Source organism: Lathamus discolor, chromosome 2 (assembly GCF_037157495.1).
Source record: "Lathamus discolor isolate bLatDis1 chromosome 2, bLatDis1.hap1, whole genome shotgun sequence".
NCBI classification, from domain to species: Eukaryota; Metazoa; Chordata; class Aves; order Psittaciformes; family Psittacidae; genus Lathamus; species Lathamus discolor.
This window is the reverse complement of record NC_088885.1, coordinates 103,994,265-104,017,397: the sequence shown is the minus strand read 5'-3', so window position 1 is coordinate 104,017,397 and position 23,133 is coordinate 103,994,265. Positions and strand designations below refer to the sequence as shown.

The window sequence follows — 23,133 nt, the reverse complement described above, 5'->3', positions numbered from 1 at the left end:
AATCACAAGTCACTTGTAAAGCAGATTCTTATCAGGGTGTATAATTCATGAGTCTTAGTTTGCTAATTCTTGTATTCAGCAGATAAAAACTATAGACTTCCTATTTTAGAAATGAGAACTGTGATACATGTAAAATCCTGGAGGTCTGGAAAACAGACCAGCAGTGATGAAAATGTGCATTTTTCACTCTTATACCTCGAACACAATAGAAAAATATAGCCAATAATATCTGAAAGCTGCATAGTCGTTTAACACAAAATATGGGAAAAGAGACATTAGAAATATTAGACAAATGTTTTTAAGGGCTTATGAAGTTCATTTTCCCAGAACTTCTGAAGCAAATTCTGTAATTTCAGTATTACAGTAAGCCATTTATTCTAAACACAACCAGAAAAAGAGTATCAATCACTTGGATATTTTTAAACTGTCTCCCATAATGCATTCCTGATGAATGAAGCATTACAGGCCAAGTTATAATGGGCAAAGATCACTACCAGTGAAAGCACTATTGTCCTTGTATTACCTTTAATCTTAACTGCAGATGCACAGATATCCTTTGTTCCTTGGGAAGAAAAGTTTCATTTTCACCATGTTCAATTCATTTGCTTTGAATAGCACAAAATGCAACCACGCATATTTTTTCTCTTTTTCTTTTCATCAAAGCACTTATCAAAGTGAAGAGGCATTGACCTTCTGTTCCTTTTGCATTTCACTCATATTGAGTCATCATCTAAGTAATGCTGAGTTTTGCCTTAATTCTCAGTTATAACCATATTTGGCAAAGGACACTGCTGTCAAAATACAACATTTTAGAGCCAATTTCCATTACTAGAGAAAACCTAATGAGAGGCTAAGTCAATAAATGACATATTAAAAGTAAAACTTAAAAAGTATTTATTAGAAATCATAATTAGTGGAAAATGTAACATTTATTATAGATTTGGAATCTGTTATGAAATTTAGCAACTGGGTTTGAAGTTTGAGTAGTTGAACTGCAAGCAGAAAATATGCCTCCTTAGCCAGTGTTTAACAGCCAAGGGGACTTTAGCCAGTGTAAAAGAAAAACAATAAATCAGCATTAAGAGCTACCATATTTCATTTTTAATGAGTCTGGTATTAGTGCAGAAATCATTACTTTATCAAAGAAACCTTCCAGCTCTTTAGATGAACAAATTTGAAAGAGGACAAAAATGTCTTACTTGACATTACACCTAACTTGTACTGACTTTTCCAAAACACTATATTTCAAAATTGCATTAGTTCATTAAGATGCACATAAGAATCCAAAGAATTTTAGAAGACAAAACCCATATTTTGGATAGTCTGAGGAACTCCTGAATGTTGCCTGAATTATGCACCAATGTACTTCTCTACTAGCGTCATAACCAGCCATGACATTAAAGCCAGTCATGCATACATTGAAGTTAAAACTTTTGAGAGATGCAGCTCAGCCTTTGAACACAAGAATAGGGTATTTTTTTTTTTAAAGAAATAACATATATGTCACTCAAATTACTGATATATGTCTTCATCATCACTCACAAAAATATCCATTATAAAAGAAAATATTTGGGCATTTGTAGTTGTAAGATGAAGTAAAAGCACCAGAAATATAAAGAAAGATAATACTATATGGATATGAACTACTAATAATAATGACAGCATATATTTCTGATATAATTAAAGTGCTTCCAGTAACATTTTAAAATTAAATAATGAGTATAAATGTTTGAAGCAACTAATTTCAATGGTATAAATGGCCAAAACCTACAGTGCTGCAAATATGGTTGCTTAACATTTGCTTAAGAAGTACTTCAGTCAATAGGTAAGAGAGTGAAAATTGTTCCAAACATTTCAAAATGACACATTTATTTAATGAAAACTACATTGAATTTTTTAAATGCAAAATGATATTAACAATACATTGACAATTTCTTCTATTAGCAAGTTAATTTTTAATTATAACACACTTTAAAATAATGTTAATTTATTTCAGTTTTGTTAGGATGAACTAGTTTTTTAACCCAGTTGAGATAAACTATTTTTTTCATTATCTCACAAATTGCTAATACTTTCTGGTCACAAATAAGAATTTTAAGTTTTCGTCATGCCTCAGTTACTCATGTTTGTGTCCATATCCTCTTCAGATCAATTGGCAACTGCCCTCTTCTTCAGGGTTGGCATCTGCAAAACAGCTGCTCACTGCAAGCTCTGTGCTACCTGTAGAACTTGGGTTGCTGGTTTTCCTGAGCAAGCCATCATCATCATCATCATCGCAAAAGAAGACAACCATGATCCTCACCCAAGCTGCAATTTCCCTCCTCTCCATCTCCAGTGTGGAAAGGAAGTTCCATACGTGCAAACCCAGTTCCTACAATGCTAGGAACAGTATAGTGTTATAATGTGAGATGACTAGCAGTGGATTCAGGCATGTACATATGGAGAACCATTCTCAAGTTTCTCTTCAAAAACATGGCACTGTTAATCAACTGTCAGAGCATCATCTCCAAGAAGCACACTATGGAGAGAGATCCTACTACACTGAACAATATAATTCAGTATAATTCAATAAGTAGTTGAAGTCAACACGTCAAGCAAACTGCCAGTGAATACTGGCACAACTTTCTAATTTGCTAGGAAGAAAACCCCTAGAAAGTCTTTTCAAATACTCCTAAGTTGTAAGTAAAGCCATGAAAATACCTAAATACTTTAAGCTGTAGTATTGTTGAAGTTCCCTTGGTTATTTTAAAATCATTAAGGTTTTTTCTCTACAGTGTTTTAACATTCTTCTCAAGATATGGAACTCTGTAAGAGGTACTTCTTCACTCCTGTCTCATATTCACTAATTACCTATTATAGTTATGCCATTGGAAACTATCAGAAACTGATTTAGCTGATTATCTACTTAGTCTTTTGAAGTCTGCATCCTAATATAGTCGCCTTAATATAGTTTTTCTTCAAGTGCAACTTATTTGTTCTGGAAATAATATTTTTCATGTCCTAGTTTATCAAGTGATCCATATGTTCTTGTGGCTATGATCTATACTCTTCATTATTTAGCCAGTTATACAATCTGTCATCTTTAAAATATTGACTGTAACATTATTTCTTCTAGGTCATTGATAAAAGTCAAAATAATGTGGGGTCAGGAATATACTCCTGCTCAGTGTTACTCATTTAGCTATTTTCCTTTAGAATTTAATAACATTTATTCAACAGTTATTTGTAATAATATTCTGTATTTATTTACTTTATGTTACATTTAAAATAAAAAAATGTACTTTTTAATATGATATTAAATTTCATGGAGTTTAAGGTAGGACTATGAGACTAAAAGTATGTATTAGAAAGGTAAGGGACTTTATCCTTCCTATGCTCACTCGTGACTAAGTTTCTAAAGAAACCATTCTCAACCTCTCAAAAGTCTCCCTCAGCAACATAACTAAGCACATAAAAATGTATTGCAGCTTGTGCATTAGTGTGTGGGAATTAGGGGTTAGGACATGGAGAGTGAGGTTCTTATTTATTGATGAATCTAGACTCCTGTGTTTTACAATAAGGAGAGGCATATTATCGCAGGAGAAGGCATTTGTCACGGTTTAAGCCCAGCTGATAACTCAGAACCATGCAGCTGCTCACTTGCTCCCCTTACCTTCTTCCTCCCACCTCTCCAGGAAGCATGGGGAGGAGAAGCGAAAGAATGTAAATCCCAAGTTGAGATAAGAACAGTCCAGTAACTAAGTTTTGTGTTATTGTCCTGGGTTTACCAGGAACCGTTTTTCTCCTTCTTAGTAACTGGTACAAGCTTTGTGTTTTGACTTCCAGCCTGGGCAGAGAGCTGATAACACCAATTGTTTTTAATTGTTGCCAAGTAATGTTTATTCTGGCCAAGGACTCTGTGAGTCTCATGCTCTGCTGGGGATGAGGGGAGGCCGGGAGGAAGCAGAGACAGGACACCTGACCCAAGCTAGCCAAAGAGGTATTCCATACCACAGCACGTCATGCCCAAGGAGGTAACTGGGAGTTACCCAGAAGGGCACACTCTCTCTTTGGGGGGGTCGAACTTGTTCGGTGGTGGTATCGTATTCTCTTGTTATTTTCTCTTATCAATATTATCATTGGTGGTAGCAGCAGTGATTTGTGTTATACCTTAGTTACTGGGCTGTTCTTATCTCAACCCATGGGAGTTACATTCTCTTGATTCTCCTCCCCATCCCTTCGGGAGCAGGGAGGGTCGGGGGGGGTGGGGGGGTGGGTGGGGTGTGAGTGGATGACCTGTGTGGATCGGTATAAACCACGACAGTTATACATAACTACTACTGCTACCACCAATAATAATAATGATAAGGGAAATAGCAAGGGAAGAAAACATAAAACTAAAAGGGGAAAGGAAAAAAAAAACAACAATAAACATAAGTGATGCACAATACTCACCACCTGCCTACTGATACCAGAGCATGTCATGTCCTGTATTTAAAATGGGGGGAGTTACCTGGAAAGCCAGATCACTGCTCAGGGATCACTTCTCAGCCTTTTGGCTAAGATCAAGTGTAGTATCTGAAAACACAGCGCTGCACCAGCTACTAAGAAGGAGAAACATAACTGTTACAGCTGAACCCAGGACAGCACTGTACACCGTCAAATGCAAAAAATTCATTAGACTTTTTGATAGGGTAATCAAGAATTAAAGAAATATTATACTGCAACTTAAATTAATATATTCCTGTCACAAACTTCCTTAGCCTGATTTTTCGTATTATTTCCACACAGGAAGACTTCACAGATAGTAAAAGTGGGATTTGCAATTAAATGTGTGTTGATATTTCCTAAAGTAGCTATAATAGTTCGTAAGGTGCTTCTTCCTTTCAAGCACTGAATAGCTCATCTACTCATATTCACTGGATGCTCCATAGATGCACACCTTTGTGAAAATAACATTTCAAGTGAATAATATTTTCAATGAAGTGATATTACAGGTCACATTCAAAGAAAGCTACACTTCTGATCCCTCTCTGTGCACCCTCAAATTCCTCCTTACGTTATGTCTGTACTCCTCCTGAAAGGCAATCCTTTCCTCCAACCTTGAGGGTAAACTAGACCCCTATAATAGGGCGAATCTGTATAGGCAGAAATAAGTTGCTTATATAGGGCACATATATAGGGCTTTCCAACTCATGAAAGAGAATGTCAAAGCTGCCTTGCCTGCTCTGTTCAACAATAAAAGCCTCTGCTTCACCAGAAGCACAAGAGAAATAAAATATTGCATATATTCCTTAGCACTGGACTCTAAGGCCCAGAAAGTGCATACTAGATGAAGACATATATAGTCCTTCCAAACGTGTGGAGATGAAGGACCCTGCTTTCTGCACTCTAGAAGAGATAAGAACAAGAAGTTAAAACTGGTTCATCTCAAATTACAATCAACAATATTAAGACATCTTCAAGGACACATCACCTCCCACTACCTCAGTTACAGTTACAGCTTGTGGCATTTGTGCAAACAGGGCTAGTCATTCACTTCAGCAGATCAGTCCATTCTTAAATGGAGATACGTCAGCAGCATACCTGGATTACAGCATTAAAGTGAAGACAGGGAACTCGTATCTGGCACAAAAGCATGTGTGATTACAGTGCTTTTTATTCCAGAAGATTATTCAATTCAACAATCAAATACAAGAATCAGAGGGATACATCTCTGGTCTCTGCTCCCAGACAAATATGTGACGATATTCCATATACAAATACTTGGTGTGGGTCCACATAGCCTTGATGGTAAACTGTTTGTTGAGAAAGAAAGATTAGGCCAGCTTGCTAAATAGGTGAAATCCTGCTAGCTGGAGCTGGCTCATGCAAATTACAGAGGTGACATGGTGTGCTTCAACTCTAGCTCCGCAGGTTTGACAGCCACTTACGTGCCTAGAAGACAGGTTCAGAAAAGATTTCTACTGTGGTGAAAGATGGCTAGGCCAGGTCAGACCCCTAACTGTTAGCTTTCCTTGAACAGTAAGTCTGCTTTAAGAGATTTAATTTTTTTTGTTTTGTTTTCAAAATTTTCTTGCCAATGATGAAGTTTAGCATGTAATGCTACAAAGAAGAATTTTAATGACACAGAGAGTACTGTAAATTGTAGATAAGAAATAGCTATATGGAAGTAGAAGAGCATAGTACACTCCTTAGGTCTGATAGCAACCAGAGCAAATGGATATGGAATTAGTCTGGAAATGAAAATATAATGACAAATTTTGAATTTGTTCATACCAAGACAGTATCAAACATGGTTGTTCCACTCTATTTTCACTACAGAATTAAATAAGCTTAGACAGTCATATGAAGTTAAAGTAATTAAATAATTTTGTAAACGTGAAAGTGAAAATTGAGACAACCATTTATGGTGGGTGGACCTTGGCTGGTTTCCAGGTGTGTACTCAGCCACCTTCTCACTCCTGCTCCTCATCAGGAGAGTGGGAGAAAATAAGATAGAAAACCTTACAGGTCAAGATGAAAACAGGTATATTACTTACCAATTACCATCACTGGCAAAACAGACTTGGCTTGGGGGAGATTAATTTAATGTATTTCCAATTAAAAATAGAGTAGGATGGTGAGGAACAACCAAATAAAAAGAACCCTAAACTCACCTCCCTCCCATTCCCCTTCTTCCCAGGTTCAACTTCACTTCTCCATTCTCAACTCCTCTATTTCCTCCACTACCAGAGTGGTGCAGAGGGATGGGGAATAGGGGATGTGATGAGTCCATAGCAGCTCCTCTGAGGCTCCTTCCTCCTCACATTGTTCTCCTTTTCCAGCATGGGGTCCCACCCATGCTGTACAGTCCTTCACAAACTGATCTATGATGGGTCCTCTCCATGAGGTACAGTCCTTCAAGAAGAGATTCCTCCAGCATAGATCTCCCACAAGCCACAGGTTCAGGGTTTGCAAGGGAATATTTGCTCCAGTGCCTGGAGCACGACCTTCTAATTCTTCATCTCTGGCCTTGGTTTCTGTTGCAGAGGCCATCCTTTACAGCCCCCTGCTACCACAATCTCGACACATATACCCAATAGAGCAATGAACTGCATATCATTTCCAAAGGCAGTTATGCATGAAAAAAATAAAGGAAGACTCCACATTTTTAGTTTTATATTAATAAAAATCAAACCCTTTATATTTAAAGGTTTACCAAAATTCTTCCAAACATGTTTCCCACTGTCAGTACTTGTACAGAAGTAAATGATCCTTCATTGAAGCAGTAGAGTACTGTGTAGCAGTACTGTTGCTAGTCTAGCGATAAGCTAAAAAGGAGAATTGGAGTCAATTTATACTTCATAGAATCATAGAATCATAGAATAGTTAGGGTTGGAAAGGATCTTAAGATAATCTAGTTCCAACCCCCCTGCCATGAGCAGGGACAACTCACACTAAACCATGTCACCCAAGGCTCTGCCCAACCTGGCCTTGAACACCACCAGGGATGGAGCATTCACAGCTTCCCTGGAGAACCCATTCCAGTGCCTCACCACCCTCACAGTAAAGAACTTCTTCCTTATAGTCAACCTAAGCTTCCCCTGTTTAAGTCTGAACCTGTTATCCCTTGTCCTACTGTCATGGTTTCAGCACAGCCGTAAATCACACAGTCATTCTCTCACTCCCCCACTTTTCTTTACTTCCCAAGCTGTAACCCTCCCCCCCACCTCCCCCCCACCCTGTTCCCGGAGGGATGGGCAGGAGAATTGAAAGAATGTAACTCCCATGGGTTGAGAAAAAAAACAGTCCAGTAACTAAGGTATAACACAAAGCACTACTGCTACCACCAATAATAATAATGATAAGAGAAATAACAAGGGAAGAGAATACAATACCACCTGCCAAAACGAGCCCGACCAAGCAGAGTGCCCTTCCAGGTCACTCCCAATTACATCTTGGGCATGACGTGCTCCCCGGGCATGATGTGCTGTGGTATGGAATACCTCTTTGGCTAGTTTGGATCAGGAGTCCTGTCTCTGCTTCCTCCCGGCTTCGCCTCCTCCCTGGCAGAGCATGAGACTCACAAAGTCCTTGGCTAGACAAAACATTTGAGCAGCAACTAAAACCATCAGTGTTATCAGCGCTGTTCCCAGGTCGAAAGTCAATAACACAGCGCTGCACCAGCTACTAAGAAGGAGAAAAAATGACTGCTACTGCTAAACCCAGGATGCCTATCCCTACAGTTCCTAATGAAGAGTCCCACCCAAGCATCCTTATAGGCCCCCTTCAGGTACTGGAAGGCTGCCATGAGGTTTCCACATAGTCTTCTCTTCTCCAGCATGAACAGCCCCAACTTTCTCAGCCTATCTTCATACGGGAGGTGCTCCAGTCCCCTGATCATCCTCGTGGCCCTCCTCTGGACTTGTCCCAATACTTTCATGTCCTTTTTATGTTGAGGACACCAGAACTGCACACAATACTCCAGGTGAGGTCTCACAAGAGCAGAGTAGAGGGGCAGGATCACCTCCTTTGACCTGATGGTCATGTTTCTTTTGATGCATCCCAGGATACAGTTGGCTTTCTGAGCTGCGAACACATGCTGCTGGCTCACATTAATTTTCTCATTGACCAGCACCCCCAAGTCCTTCTCCGCAGGGCTGCTTTGAAAAAAAACTTATCAAAGGTTCCTCTTAATCTTGTATATAAAAGTAAAATTTTGGATGTATGTTTTTCTTAACAATTTCTCCATTTTTTAATGACTTGTGAAATGTTAATTAGAATAATTATGAAAGTGAAAAATTTCAGTAGTTGCTGAAAAATAAAATGCTTAGTTTGCATTTTCTCAGTATGTAATGCATATGATTTTTGTGCATAGTTACTATATGTGCTTTACAGCTCAGTTAACGTCCATTTCCCAAGCCACAAAACATAATTTTTATTCCAGCAGTCTGCAGTGAACTCATAGTAAAAAATAAATCAAAGAAAAACAACAGCAACAACAACAACAACAAGAAAGAAGTTATCTTTGATGGTAAGAGCTTTCGGACTAATATTAAAAAGGAAATAAATATAAATACTGTCACTCCTACTGCTCTCTCTTTTTTATGAAAATGGCAGGAAGGCTTGGTAGAAATGGCAGGAAGGCTTGGTAGAAATGGCAGGAAGGCTTGGTAGAAATGAGGCATTTTGATTTAGCAGAGAAAAATAAATAGATACACTTAATTACAGATTGTGTTTATTGTAGGAGGCCAGAAATGTAACATATGATAAACACTGCAGTTAAAACTACTGGGGCATATAATGATTTTCCTTTGTCCCATATGGCTTAACAGAGAGATTGTTTAGGATAAAGAGTTTTCATATTTTCCTGCAGAATTTCCAATTTTCCTCAAGGAAAGAAGTGAGAAAATGCACTAGATCAGATAGTTATTACCTAATTTGAAACGAATTAGCAGAACGCTTTGTACAAACACTTAAAAAGACATTAGACAAAAATGAGGGTAGACTTTTGTAACAACATGTTGCAAACTTTATTGTGAGGCTCAGCATCCAGCAGACACATGAAATCCCACAGTGTTGTTTCTTATAAGGCAATAAAATAAAATTTACTTGCCTAAGCAAGATTTAACCAATGAAAAAACAGCCATTGCCACACTCATTTTAAAAGAAACTTTAAAAAAAAAAAAACTGTATAAGAATTCCATAATAGGTCTTCTTGCCTATTAATATAGAAATTTAAATCTCTTAAGCAAAACTAAGTCAAAGAATAAAGAGTTCTTGCCCTGTGGCTTCACGAGCATTCTTGCTGGACTTTTGCACAAGTGAATCACCTGTCAAATTAAACTTGTTCCATTTAGTGAGTGCAGTTATCTTTTGTGTTAGTAAAATCCTATGAAAGTCCAGTGGAGGGAAAAGGAAAAGTCTTAAAATATATGAAAAAAGTATCAAACCCACAAGTGTCATCATAACTGCTTAACTATGTACATGACACAAGTTCTCTGCCAAGTATTTTTAGATACAGATGTTCTCATTTTATTCAAAAGATCTGAATTTATTTATGACTTACAGGCTGAAATGCATCTGCTTCAAAATAATTTTTGAAGTTTTGTGTTTTAAGCATCTCCATTGGGCTCATCTCTACCTCAGCTTGCCCCCTACAAGACCACCAAGACATCATCTATATCAGCAAATTATATATATATGGATAATATACTGGGATGTCATCTAGATCATTTTTCTCTGTGTCACTCATTCAATATACTCCTTCTGGGATGCAGTCATTGACTTATTCCAGAAATCGTAGAACTGTGATCTGTTAGTCCTTATTTTGTTAGACAACACACTTGAAGTGGGCCTAGTCTCTTGTTTCTAGGCCTCTGGACTAGAACTTTTTCAGGTACAATCTGAACAGACTTTTTTCCTTTTCTGGCCTTCTAAGTGCTGTTCTCTCACATGGACTGTGCCTTTCTTGGAATGCAACCCCTACGTGGGCTCTCATTGCAACCTTAATAGGCAGATAAGAGAGGTAGTAAGGCATATATAATCATGCTGCCAATTGCAGCTTGCTGTGACTGACTTCACTAAAACTTTTCTTGGTCCTGGGCTGAGATGGCATGTAAAAATATTGTGGGAAAATATGTTTCTGAGGTAGTCTTTTCCTGGACATCTTATGGTATGTCTCTAATGTGTTGAATCTCATCATACTTTCTGATACAATACCTCATCATGAGTTTTAATGAGTTTACCAGAGAAGAACCAGAAGTCGAGAAATTTAGAGGGAAAACAAAAAACAAACCGCAAACCAAAAAAGAACTGAAGAACACATAGCTGGAGACTTAGAGCCTCAAACCTAGATCATGCAACTGGAGAGGAGCAACGGAGGTCTTCCATCTAAATATTTCATACTACTTAGCATAAAAAAGAAACTGCCAAGCAGAGAGGACACTTCTTGTCATTCTCTTTTCCAGACAAGTAGTTTCTGCAGGATTATGAGGTTCTGATACTCATCTACCCAGAAATTGTCTGGCTCAAAATAGAGTCAGGCCTGGCAATGACCCTATATCACATTAATGTCTTTAAAGCAGGACCAGCATTCAAAGCAGAAGCAGCTTCAGTTTTATGTGTGGCTTGCTTCTGAAACTGCCAGTGTGATCATGTGGCTTGCATATAGCAGCTAAAAGTTACACATTAGGTGCTGGACAGTCACATAGCAAAGTAGGAAAGATTCAAAATGCTGCATAATGTAATGCAGTGCAGTTTTATGTAAGGCATATTTATCAACCAATACAACAAGAGCCACTCTGAGCTAGTTCTATGTCCTGGAGAACTTGAATGACTCTTCAGAGCAAATATCAAAGTATTGCAAATGTAGACACTATGATTAAGAGGCTAGTGTGCTGCAGGTTTTATAAAAAACGTTTTTCATATTGATGCAAGCCTATGTAATCATTGGCATACTATCATAGCCCCAGAGCCTGCAGACAAATCTGAGGTAGAGCACGACAATTATTCAAGTAAATTTATCAATGATTGAGGACATTTATTAATAATGGACCATTAGTGATGACAGAGACATGACTTGCTCATGCTGAAGCAGCACATGATGAGAGCAATAGCCATAATGGCAAAAGGCTTTCACGATCAGACATCAAACGATGAAGGAGTATTTCACTTGCTACCAATATTAATAATGTCAATAACAATACTCTCAGACATGAGAAGGCTCAGAAGGTTTTGGAGGATTACTTCCCAGGGCTATTAATAGCCAGTAACAGTATGTAACTCTAATTTTACTTTTTCTTTCCCTTTCTTTCCCTTTCCCTTCCTTTCTTTTTTTTTTTTTTTTGTCGTCTACTCTCTCTTTCCTTATTTGACCATAACTAGTTTCAAAATTAAAAATAATTCCATTTGTATTTTCACATCTGTAAAAAATATAAACCAATATATTATACATGAGAAAGTCAGAACATGAAGTCCAGCCAGTATTCTTTACATCGCAAGTAACATTGTAAATATATCTAAATAATTATTAAAAAGAAGAAGAAAAAGAAGGGAGAGAGGAATAAAAATGATCCAGTTAAATTGATATTTTGGCTTTAGATCTGCTCGTGTGTTAGACCAAAGTAATGTTAGCAGTTACATTAACTGTAGGCTGGCTAATGATGTATTTATAGTATTGATCACATAATATCCTGTAATAAGCAAGATTAAACAGATAGAAATTAGTGTTCTTTTATATGGTAGAATATTTGTTATTAGAATTTACATTGATATGAATGTTATATTCAGCAAAGAGCTTTGAATTTATCACAGATAAAGTTATTGCTTCTTATGTTTAACCTCATTCCCAATGTAGTTTAATTAAAGCATCTTCTTTCCCTCTCATTTTTAAGTCCTGAAGACTACTTAAATTAGAATTATTTAAATGGTAAGACTGCAATTTAAGATAGCTAATTGCAATGCAGAATTGTACAGATAAATAACTAAAAAGTTATCTCCTCAGAATCCTCATTAGATTCTTAAGTTCTAGCTATATTATGAGCATTTTACAGGAAAGAAGCAGTACTTTATCTTTCTGACAGCAAAGGTTAGACTGACCATTAAAACAGCAGTCAGGATACACACCATGAACACCTTTGTTTAACATGTGTTTAAAAAACTCAAGAAGATAAAAGTCACCACCCGCTGTCTCAATGACAGCAGTCCATTGAGGAAGGTGATTTGTATTTTGATGACTAATCCTACAGGAGATATCAAGTTTCTAGTCTTCTTAAAAAAATGACATATATTTAGCTTCTATAATGAGGCCATTCTGAATTCTATTTTTCATAGCTGTGCAGTCATGGAAACACCCACTGTCCATTAAATGAAATTTACCTTTTAATTACATGTTAAGTATGGACTAGATTTTTGTCCTGGATTTGGCAGTAGCAGTCATTTTTCTCCTTCTTAGTAGGTGGTGCACTGCTGTGTTTTTGACTCTCAGCCTGGAAACATCACTGATAACATCGATGCTTTTAGTTGTTGCTAGGTAATATTTAGTCTGACTAAGGACTTTGTGAGTGTCATGCTCTGCCAGGGAGGAGGGGAAGCCGGAGGAAGCAGAGACAGGGCACCTGGCACAGACTAGCCAAAGAGGTATTCCATACCACAGCACGTCATGCCCAGGATGTAGAATTGGGGGCAGTTACCTGGAAGGGCTAGATCACTGCTTGGATGGGGCTGGGTATCGGTCAGTGGGTGATGAGTGGTTGTATTCTCTTCCCTTGTTATTTCCCTTGTCATTATTATCATTGGTGGTAGCAGTAGTGGTTTGTGTTACACCTTAGTTACTGGACTGCTATCTCAACCCATGGGAGTTACATTCTTTCAGTTCTTCTCCTCATCCCTCTGGGAGCAGGGGGAGGAAGGGGAGAAGTGAGCGAGGGCTACATGGCTGAATTGACAGGCTGGGCTTAAACCACAACAAAACCAAAAATAGGATTAGCAGCATTCTGTTACTATTTTTTGTTGTTGTTGTGGGGGTTTTTTTGTCTTTGTTGTGTGGGTTTTTTTTTTTTTTTGGTTGTTGTTTTGTTTTGTTTTGCTTGGGTTTTTTGTTTATTATCACTTTGGATTTTTTGAATGAAGACATTCTTCAGTTTTAATCTACATGAAGAAGAGTATTGATGAGTTGGATGGTGATTGCATAAAATGAGACAATTATGAGATTTTATTGGAAATAGGTGATAGCCTTTTAAAAATACATTATTTGTAGTAAAATATTTTTAGTATGCAACTTGCCTAGTTGCCCAAATATTTAACAAGTGTGTCAAGAATAACTCATTGACTTAACTACAGCGATTTATTTTTTCCTGACAGAAAGAGAAAATACTTGCTACAACACTATTAAGAAGAAGCATATTTCACCAGTAGGTTACCTTCATCTTACTGATTTTTAATTCAGTTTTGACTAGTATTCTCTTATAATAATGAGTGTAATGAACATATTTTCTTTTATTTCATTGTATTCCAAAATTAAAGACTGGTCTCCAAAAATATAGTGGAAGCTGAATAATCAGTATGTTTAATAGCAACCCTGTATAAGCCTTAAAAGTCTGTGTATTATGACATATTCTTTGAAAGCAGCTGTAATTACAGATCACTTACACTCTGATTTTTTATTCCATACTTTTGACTTTGACTAGCTTTAAAAAGAAAACAATACCCAAAATTTGAATTATAATTCCTGTAACACATTCATAAAATTTATTACAGCACAAATGCAAATAACATTATTGTGATTATTACATTATAATCGTAGAATCATAGAATGTTTAGGGTTGTAAAGGAACTTGAGATCATCTAGTTCCAACCCCACTGCAAATCCACTTATTCCAATCCTCATGAAATGTTCAGGTTAAAGTTTTAAAAAAATTTTCCAGCTTGAAACTAACACAACAAACTAATTTGTAAGCCAAGTCATAGAGGGGAAAAGTACTGGATTTGTCTTTGATTTTCTCATCAGCAACACATCTAGAATACCAACTTCTGCAGCACAAGCTTAATATTTATTAAAGACTCTTCAGCATACACCAGAAGGAGCTGTGCTTAAATTATTTAAGATATTAGGATATACGAAATTACTATTCCACGTGAATTAAAACTGTTGTTTGTAAATGGTAGGTAGGAAATTTAATAAGCAATATGTGAGAAGTTCTAGCAAATGGAAGAAAGACATAACTGAGGAAAAAGGGAAACATTTACCTTATTTTGAAGTTTTGAAAATTTTTGGCTCACATAGTACCCATAAATGAAAAAAGTGATATTCATCAATATTCAGCTTATGATCCTGAGACTGTCTAATTCTGTTGTATTTCCCATGAAGCCATATCACCTTTTAATTATTTTACCTATAACTAATTGCAATGATTTCATAAAGCAGCAGACTGTGAAAGATGAGAAAACTGCACCCCATGCTGTAGTTACCTCATCTCCAAAATTTGCATGAGATTTACATCCTGGCAGTTATGCAGGTTTTGAGCTGAAAAGTTTTTCTGAGCTATATAATTCATCTCCCACACAAATAACTAGGATTTAACCACTACAAGATAAGTGTCTGATTCTCACTTTCTTCCATCTTCTACCTTTTTTGCTTTACACCAATCACACCACAGAGAAACCCATTAACTTGAGTTGAGCTTAGCCTACAGGCAGTCCCCACAGGAGGTTTTCCAAACTGTGTAAAAAGATCAATCCCTTTTATGACATTGAAATCTTGTCTTTTGAATGAAAGGAAATCAAGAGACAGGAAACAGAGAGCTGGTCATGTCTCTTTCAGCAGACAAAGAGAGGCTATATTACATTTTAAAAGTGTATAGGATGCAGAATGAAACTGTGGATGCTCGAAACAAAGAAAGCTGCCTCGGGGTATCTTGTAATGTATTGCTGGGAAAGAAAGCTTCTCCCCAGCCCCTGTGGTGAGTCTTCAAAACCTGCTCTTCTGGCTTTGAGAGCAGAAGAGGGCAAGGAAGTGAAGAGGAGCTGGTATGTCAGTAAGGAACTAATTTTCTAATGTGAGTCTGTTCTTCCATCATCAGTGACGTTTTGAATAACCTCACGTGCATGCCCACACCAACAGTTTTATGATCTTTCCCTCTTGTATGCTTATTGTTTTCTTCATCAGGAAGAGTTCAATTCTATGAACCTAGTCATAGCGCTGTGATTCATCAGAATATTAACAAAGTCAGAGTCTGTGGATCTGACTTCCCTTTTCATTTCAGTTACTTTGTGCATGACTCCTCCGACAACTGCTGCCCAGTGTAGCTCTATCACTTCTTGTAACAGTCAATAGTTTTCTACCATTCCATTTACTTCCCAAGACAGCTGGGCTGAAGAGCTGTCTGTTTTTAGCCTTGCAGTAAGGCCTGACAAGGAGATAGTAGCAATCAGCCTTCTGTCCAATTCTCTATGCTCTGCCTGGGAAGTAAAGGTCAGGATGGAATGAATTGGTCTGCAATATATCCCACATTTGCGGGTTCATCAGAAAAAGAGACTGACCTGTTTGGAGAACAAGAATTATTGAAAGCTATGGGTAGAATCATGCTGTGGCATAGAATCTTCCTCAGCGGTGTCCATTACTAAGTGCAGATGATCTCTTGGTCAGGATGAGCAATTAAGATTTTTATTCATGAAATATGTTTTGTACAGCGAGGTACAACAGACACACTTGCTAATTGGGAATCCCTGTCCATGTTTTCCTGTTGAGAAGATTGAGATCTGTGGCATGCCAACTGCTCATAGTGCAGGCAAAATGTGATAAAAACAAGAGAAAGAAGGTCTTATATCCAAACTAGAACAAGGGTGAACTCCTACCTGACAAAGTTCTACCCCAGCATAGACATTGATTAGTATTGACGAGCAATATTCTTTCAGGACATAGTACGAGTGCTAAAGTTCATGCTGATAAATGCTTAGCTAGTAGCCAGCTGTATATGTGGCTTTCCTCTACAAGATAGTAGAAGGTATTTTTCTTCTTTAAAAAGGAAAGGTTACATTTTCTATCTTCCTTAAAATAATAATCCTTTGAGATTACTTTAATTAATGAAGTATCGGAATAAACTCAGGTCTTACAATCATTGCTATGTTGTAAAGAATGCTCTTGATGATGAACCTGTTGAAGAAGGCTTTTAGGTGGAACATTTTCAGTCCACCCTTTTCTCATAGTGCTTTTAAAAAGGGAAGCAGGAAGAATGAGGAGCTGCCTGTGACTTCCCATCCTTTAGCCACTTCCTCTCTATCACATTTTACTTGTAACACACTGGATGCAGCTTCATGCCCATTTCTTATGCCACCAGCACAATCAACTCAGTGAATGCCACTAGTGAGACACTGCCCTACTGAAAGTTATGGACAACCAAACCAAAAATTCACCTCTGACCATCATTGTCATTCCAGACTCAGTAACAGTACAGATAGGCACTGTATTTTACGGTAAGTTGTGGCCTTGATCTGACACAGGGGATGGTGAGCTATTTAACTGTGAGACTGGTACTGTCTCTTCTTAGGAAGTTCATTACTTTCTTAGACTTGCCTTTTATCAGGGTTGTTGGAAGTAGGTGAAGTATTTGTATGTACAGCAAAAGTGTACCAGAATTTGCTGAGCTTAGCACTGAGCAGGAGGGAAAATGCAGAAATAGTTCAAGGGGTACTGGTTTCAAGCTGAAACAGGAGAGAATGAGGTTAGTTATAAGGAAGAAGTTATTTTCTGAGGGTGGTAAGGCACTGGAACAGGCTGCCCGAGGAAGTGGCGAAGGCTCCATCCCTAGCAGAGATCAAGGCCAGGTTGGACAGAGTCTAGAACAACCTAGTCTAGTGTGAGGTGTCCCTGCCCATGACAGGGGGGTTGAAACTAGATGATCTTAAGGTCATTTCCAACCCAAACCGTTCTATGTTTCTGTGTTTCTGTGGTACCAGTTTGAATATGAGTGAGGGCTGTTTACAGAATTTCAAGGATGCTAAAAAAAAAGAAGGCTTTTTGATGTGTCACGCTACAGTCAGGCTCCAATAAGTGTTTCTAGAATAAAAACAAGCCTGAATTTATTATAAAATTACAATTATGGAGAAAACATTTGTACCAAAATACATAAGAAATCCCATAATGTTATTTTAAATTGTCTGCCTGTATAACTAAGCATCTTTTTCTATTGCATGACTAATACTCGTCTTTTGACTTCCACATAGATTTTTTCTTGCTTGTGTGAGATATTTTATTCAAGAGCATAAACTATTTACTTTATAAAATCCTATAAACCCAGACAAAGATTTCTACTTCAATTATTCAATTATATTTGATTTGATTGCACTAGCACAATTAACCCCTTAATGTTGCAAAATACATGGAACTGATGTACTTCTATTTTCAAATGAATATGTGAATAGATGTTGAGTTGTGCATGTTTGTTTTATCCCTCAGAAGAAAACAGTATTACAGTTTAATAGTGACTGCACTGAAATAGATTATTACTAAAATAAAGAACAGTTCTTGATCTGTGTAGACAGTAATGATACGTTTTGTGGTACAAACACACATAAGAAAATAAAAATAAATTAAAAATACCAAAACAACAGCTTACATTTCACTACAATTTTGGAAAAGGAAAGGTAATCAGCATTGTTCATTGCATAAGTATGGAGCTTTTGTCAAACAGACAAAATATCTAAAACAGTATTATCTTTTTACTGAAGAATCACTTCCAAGTTTGGGGGATGCGAACATGAAGTAGAAGTGTACTGTTATTGAGCTCAAGTTGCACTTAAAATGTCAAAAAATCTTGGTCTTCTTTATGCTAAGCTCTTCATAATCTAATAATAAAAGATAGTCCAGAGTTAAATCTGAGTTAAACAGCTATCACAGAGAAAGAGGAAAGGAGAGAGCAGCGTACATTTCCTTAGGAAGGACATACAGGGGAGACAAGGAGGGAGTGTCACTCTATGTTGGTAACCAGCTAGAGTGCATGGAGTTACCCCTGGGAATGGATGAGGAGATGACTGAGAGCTTACGGGTGTTCTGTGTTCAGCAGTAGCAGTCACTTTTCTCCTTCTTAGTAGCTGGTGCAGCGCTGTGGTTTTGACTTTCAGCCTGGGAACAACGCTGATAACATTGATGCTTTTAGTTGCGGCTCAGTAATGTTTACACTGACCAAGGACTTTGTGAGTCTCATGCTCTGCCAGGGAGGAGGGGAAGCTGGAGGAAGCAGAGACAGGGCACCTGACCCAAACTAGCCAAAGAGGTATTCCATACCACAGCACGTCATGGCCAGTATATAAACTGTGAGCAGTTACCCAGAAGGGCTAGATCACTGCTTGGTTGGGGCTGGGTATTGGTCGGTGGGTGGTGAGTAGTAGTATTCTCTTCCCTTTTTATTTCCCTTATCATTATTGTTATTGGTGGTAGCAGTAGTGGTTAGTGTTATACCTTAGTTACTGGACTGTTCTTATCTCAACCCATGGGAGTGACATTCTTTCAGTTCTCCTCCCCATCCCTCTGGGAGCAGGGGGAGGAAGAAAGGTTGAAGGGGGGAGTGAGCTAGCAGCTGTGTGGTTCTGAGTTGCCAGCTGGGCTTAAGCCGGCAGTGGGTCAGGATTAAATGGAGGGCAGGAACAGGGGACATTACAGCGGTGGGCTGCTACAAGCCACCCAACCAGGAAGACAGAGAGTGTGAGACCCTTCATAAACAGATGGGGGCAGCTTCACATTCACAACTCTGGTCCTCATAGGGGATTTCAACTACCCTGATATGTGTTGGAGGGACAACACAGAAAGTCATAAGCAGTCCAGGACGTTCCTGAAATGCATTGATGATAACTTTCTTCTCCAGGTAATAGAAGCCAGCAAGTAACAGAGCTATGCTAAACCTTGTTCGCACCTACAAAGAGGAGCTGGTGAGGAATGTGAAGCTCAAGGACAGCCTTGGCTGCAGTGATCATGAAATGGTGGAGTTCAGGATTCTTAGGGCAACAAAGATGATACACAGCAAGCTTGCTACCTTGGACTTCAGGAGAGCAGACTTTGCCCTCATCAGGGATCTGCTTTGTAGTGTAGTATGAGATAAAGCCCTGGGTGAAAGGGAGCCTGAGAAAGCTGGTTAATATTCATAAATCACGTTCTCCAAGCTCAGGAGCAATACAACCCAAAAAAGAGGAAGTCAGACAAAACCACAGGAGGCCTGTTAATGTGACTGAGTGATTAATTTTGTGTGATATAGTAATGAAAGTCAAGAAACTTCTCAAACTTAATTAATGCAGAAAATCCATAAAATGTAGTAGTCAGTAGTTTTCAAAAAGAAAAAAAAAAAAACAGAATAAAATATTTTAATGGCAATAGCTACAAATGCAGAACTGAATGCTGGAAGCTTCCTATATGCTTACATACATAGTTACTTTAAACTAAAAAGATAAAATTGCATAGTTATGCTACATATGTTACAGAAATTACTCCACCCTGACAGGCTGAGTCTACCTTAGCTAAGTGTCTAATTAGGATCCTGAAACTGTATTTCACAGTATAAATACTAGGTTTAGGTATTTCAGAAAGAGATGCAAAACTTTCCCCTTTTGGTGTTTCATGCTGGGTATCTCAGAAGTAGGTTTGTTAGTGATTGTACCCCATGCACTTACTCCTTTTATTCGGTGACAATGACAGTCACCTATTTAGCTTCAGCATTGCTCAAACCAATATGCAGAAGAAGAACAATGCAATTTATTCAGTTGTAGTAAGTAAAATAGATATGAAGAACAGAGTTAACATAAAGCTGCATGAAACCTTACTCTATCTCAGATTATGAAAGAAAGTGGTAAGTAACTGAAAACTTTTACTTGTTTCTATATACGGACTACATTCCTTATTTTCCATATGGGTAGAGGGCAGTAAGAAAGGAGAGATTCTGACCTTCTGCACATATTAGCACATTGCTAGACTTTGTGTATATAACTGGCTAAATAGTAACCTCCAGTAATATCCTAAATGTCACAAGCCTTATAATCTGAATTAAGTACCTTAAGGCTGAATTGTTTGTCACTGCAATACAAAATAAGCGCTTAGGAGTTGCACGCATGGGATTCTGTTGCTAAAAGTGTAAACCAGAGGGCATATTAGAAGGGCTCATACATAATAGTGCATAAAGGACAACATAGTCAATTTAAGCTATATTTGTGTATTAAATAGCTTATTGTAATGAAGTTATTCCTATCATGACAAATAAAAGTGATTGCATATAAATGCTACTGTATGTTTAATATTTGTTATTCATGTTTGACATATGCATGCTGAAAGAATAACTGTACATTTTACTCCTCTGTGACAACATCTAAAAGTGTTGTAAATTTATAACTCTCAAATTGTCGTACAAATTAAAAGCAATCATACACGTTAGTCTCTTGATGTATAGCTGGACTTTTCAGGCTCTAGACATTGTCAGTTATAATAATCCTCAGTAAGTCTTTCTGTTTAATTACAGACCTTCTTGTATGCACATGATTTAATAATTCATGCAAACTACCATGCTGTTTGTTGTGATAAAATTTTTATCTGTGCACATTGGGAACACATGAGGACTAGTATTAGTGCTCAGTTTATTCTTTCCCAATAGTTCATGACATTTACATCGGTCTCCTGCGATCATTAATATGCCAATCCAACGGTTATTTTCAACCATCCCTTTGGATGACTGGCACACTCTCTGTGAAAATCCTTTTACATAAATTGACGCCAGCAATATCCCAATGCTTCACTGGATGGTATTGAATTTGTGATGAAGTCCAATTTATTGGTCAGCTGCTCACAGATACTCTTTGTTTATTTCTTGCTAGATGACAGTCTGAGGATCCAACACCAAAACTGCTATAATTTGGGTATTGACGCTCAATAAATGGTCTTTATCATACAAATACAGGAGGAATATATTATGTGCTAAGCAAAGAGATGAAGACAAGTTGATTTATTCCATGTGGCTTCTAATTTTATTGGAGTTTCCATTCCAAATACTTTGAACAGAATCAAGCTCTCCTTCACATAGACAGAAGAATAAAATTATCCTTTACATTTCTTTTTGATGTAATCTATATTTTAAAATCTAACCATATACAAATATATTTGTTTCTTAATATCCTCAGTCTAAGAAAGCCAATAAGTACTTATAATATGAATAGCTGGATGCTAGCAAAACCAATCAAATAAATCAACAGTGCATGTGCATGAGGGTGTGTGCTCTATCTGCAGGACATCTTCTTATGGATCTGCATAAGAAGAAAACCCACAAATGAATATAAATGTACCAAAAAATATGCTTATGAACATATCTACACACTTAAGAAAGGTATAACATGGGTAATATGTTAAATAATAGACCAATAACTGGGATGGGAGAGACAGAAATTAAAGACACTAACCTTCAATTTAATAGAAGGCTACAGTACATTTTTCTGAAACAATGAAGGCTTTTTAAAAGTCTTTATTTCATGGTATATCAGTTAAGGGAAAAATGGTGAATTTGTAGGAAAATATTATACCATAATATGGTACAATAAGACTGAAGATATGATCTGTAACTTGCTAATAGTTCTGTCACATGAACAGCTAATTTTTAGATCCAAAATATATAACCATCTGGAAATTACAAAAATTCCACTAAAGTCTTCTAGCCCTCAGTGAACTTCATTCAAGAAAGATGAGAGGGTCATTGTCATAAATTATCTTGAAAACAGAAGAGTGTCATTTCATGGTAGAAGAAGTCTCTGACAGTGAACTGGCTTTTGCAGGGTTTTTTTTTGGTTTTGTTGTTCTAAGTTTTTTTTTTTCTGTGTGTAGAGTATAATGTAGAGCTGTGGTGTCATGATGAAGTAGCACACGGATAAAATAAATTGTTTGCTGGACAAAATGCAAATAAATAGATGCCAAACTTGACCTCAGATAAACCATTACAGGAATGGCTCATTTGTGCAAACTAAAACAAACATTTTCTTTCCAAAAATGCAATATAAGTTCAATTAAAAAATACTGTCACTGACAGATTTCTTCTAACTGTCCTTACTGAAGTGGAAAGAGAAGATAATAATTTATATACAAAATGAAGGGAAATGCCACTCTTTCCACCTCTGGAAACCTCAAGTTGCTCTATCATACTTCTGTAAGTATATTTAAAGTAGATTAAGTACATCTACACTAGATGAGTTATAAAGGAACTCAGTGACAGAAGAATAATTTTTATCTGCATGAAACATGACCATGGATGAGGGTTAAAGAAGAGCTCCCTTCTGGAAGGAGGGGAGGGAGGAAGGGAGGCAGAGAGGAAAGAGGGAAGGAAGGAAGGGAACATGGTCTAATATTTAAATCACAACAGGACTGAATATGATGTGTAAATGGTGAATGACACACCATAGTGGCTCATTACTGGTGATTCATAATCTGAATTCTGAGGCTTAGTGAATAACGTTTCTGTCCCTCTCTTTCTGACCACATGATCGGATTAGTGAAGCTCCTGTGTAGATTTTTCCAGAAACTCTTTTAGTGTTATTGAATGCAACAGTGCACTGACATACAGCTATTATATGTCACGGTTTTATGATCTGTTTGTGATTAGTTTTGTAACTGCGGATTTTCTGGCTTTTTTTTTTTTTTTTTGAGATTTACTT

At 37.4% G+C, this 23,133-nt stretch overlaps 1 pseudogene; it reads left to right on the top strand.

Annotated features, from left to right (window-relative positions):
• Positions 1–4,518: 4,518 nt before the first annotated feature.
• Positions 4,519–4,726, top strand: LOC136009514 (U2 spliceosomal RNA; annotated as a pseudogene).
• Positions 4,727–23,133: the final 18,407 nt, after the last annotated feature.